We start from the raw sequence: 2,743 nt of genomic DNA on the forward strand, positions 1-2,743 counted from the left end.
AGACAAAAGTCACAAAACCAAACACACACACACTGATTTTCAAAATAAAAGCCTCCAAATCATTACACACCTTACTAGGCCTGGTAAACTACACACAAGCCACCCAGAAATATGCAGACACACACTATACACACCTGCCAACACACAGACACACAAACATGGATTTTCAAAATAAAAGACCCTGCACAATGACAGGATATTCTGACATGTAGATTTTCAAAATAAAACACTTAAACATGTTTTAACATGCATTAGGGAGTGTCCCCAACCCACCCCCCCCCACACACACACACACTTACACAGACACACACTGATTTTCAAAATAAAAGCCTCAAATTCATTACACAGCTAACTAGCGCTAGTCACCCCTACAAATTATACATCAAATCGACCAGCTCGGTCAGGACTACTACCCTCTGAGGTTTGGTAGCGATCGGATAAACGGTGTTTGAAAAAATCCAGAAAAACTGCGATGGACCCTCCCCACAGGCATCAAATCACTGTCAAACTTTGAAGGCATGGTGTTTGGGCATGCTTTCACACAGAACCTTCATTCAAAATGTAAAATGTAGATAAACATTAGACCTCTGACATATTGAGTCCCCATGTCTGTGCCACTTTTTGTTTTGACAGGCAAGCCACTTAAGCTGACCTAACCCCCCTCATAGGAAATAATGGGAAACTGGTGAGATCCCTGACAAAACCCAGCTAACTTTGGAAGCCTATCAGTCTGGCATGCCTCTACACAGAACATTCATTTCAACTGCAAACTGCTCATAAGGAGTTGGACTTTATCATACTGAGTCCTCATGTTCATGTCTTTTACCAAACTTCATAAAATAGCAGCCAAAGTCACATCCACATCTTTAGGATTCCTCCATTCAGAATGAATGGAGAAGCTTGGGGCCTATTAAACCTTATATAAAACCAATCAGAAACACTGTAAAAGCATGAAATGTCATCAGTGGCATCTTTCACATCTGCCGGTGATCAGGAATGAGGTTTGGTGGTATATAATGGGGCGGACCGGCAGCAGAGTGTGGGTGAGCGCGCATTGGCCCACTCAAAATGTCTTGTGAAATTTTCTAGGTTATATATACAATAGTTATTTCTATTTTCTTTCCTGTTTGGTTCTTCTGTCCTTATGTTCCTTTCTTTGGTTGGGATTGTTGGTGCATTATCATTGAGGGTTTTTCCTGTAGAACAGACCAAAAGTCCAGTTCATATGTTCACTGGGCCGAAGCCTCTGTCATAAAATCAATAATGTCATAATATGCCACCAGTACTGTTGTCCACAGGATGAAATCACACCTTTAAAAATGATTATTATTTATATATATTTAACATTTCACCACAAGATGGCAGCAAACATGGTCAAACTCTCACCACCCTGTTTTGCCAGTGATCTGTGTTTGATGGGCTTTAGTGATGGGCTTTATTTTTTACAGTTATTCTAGATGCTTTAAGGCTGTGAAGCCCTCACTACACACTTTATACTCCTTTCTCTCCTGTTCAAACACTGTCAGAGTTCAAACCTTCATAGAAAATAAGTCCAGTGTTACAGAATGAAACCAAAGCACAAAGCAAAATAAAAGGAAATATAATAACTGAAGATTAAACAATGGTTTGTGAAATGGAAGTTGTGGCGGCTGCACTAAGATGAATGATAAGTTGATGTGGTCTGTTCAGAGCTGTCAGTAAAAGCTTGTTTAACTGGTTTCGGCTGTCCCGCCTAACAAATGAAGAGATTGCTTCCAAAATGCTATAAATCCAGAAAAAAGTGTTTTCTTTCCAAAAAGGGTTTATATGAAACTTCTAGTTTTCATATAAACCCTCCGCCATGACAGTTGGAAAGCTGCCCCGTGATTGGTTGAATGGAAATGCTGCATTGTGCTGAAAATCAGGGCGTTTGTAGCAGATTGGGAAAAAGGGAAGAAACGGTGCAGGGAAACATGGCGGATAACGTGTTTTGTTACTAATTGATTACAAACTTTAAACAGAGACCCGTGTGAAACTTATTTTGGTGGTAACTCGTTTTCTTAAACAGTGGCGTTTCTCGCCCTAACCCTAACCCTAATAATGCTGCTCACAGCTCAGTGTCTCAGTGTCTTCACTCTTCAGTCCATCAGTCCAGTCTGACCCTTTGGATGAGATTCTTTGTGTCTGAGTCCTGCCTGCTTTTGGACTGTGGAGCTGTTTCTTCCTGTGTTTGGACCTTTTCAACCCTTTGTGGTCTCTTATTGGATTTTGTCTTTTGTCTGCTTTGGTTGTCTCTGTTATGTCCCAGGCTGAGGGGAAACCCACACACAGCATGTCTGCACCTCCCCACTCGTCCCCACTCTCAGATCGGCAGCTACACAGGCTGGTTTCAGTGTTAGGCTGCAGTTCATGAACTCAGAGCTGAGCAGTGCCCAAACAAACACAGAGACACTACAACACACTAAAGCTCCCTAACAAGAGAAAAAAGGAAAACCAATGACAAAGCTGGAACCTAAAACTCCTGCTGGGGAGTAATAAACTCCAGTAAACACCAAAGAAATCCAACCGCCGAGGCTGCGCTACAACAGCTCTGATGGACTGATAGAACACTGACTCATGCACAATAACATGAGGAAAGACTGAGTCAAACTTACACTTCCTCAGCCCAGGTTTTAACCACTGCTCTCCACCATGCTCCACCCTGCAGGAAGAAACACAGTCAGAATGATTTTCTAACCAACATGAGTCCAAACTGCTGATCAAC

This window comes from Parambassis ranga, unplaced genomic scaffold (assembly GCF_900634625.1).
Source record: "Parambassis ranga unplaced genomic scaffold, fParRan2.1 scaffold_37_arrow_ctg1, whole genome shotgun sequence".
Lineage (NCBI taxonomy): Eukaryota > Metazoa > Chordata > Actinopteri > Ambassidae > Parambassis > Parambassis ranga.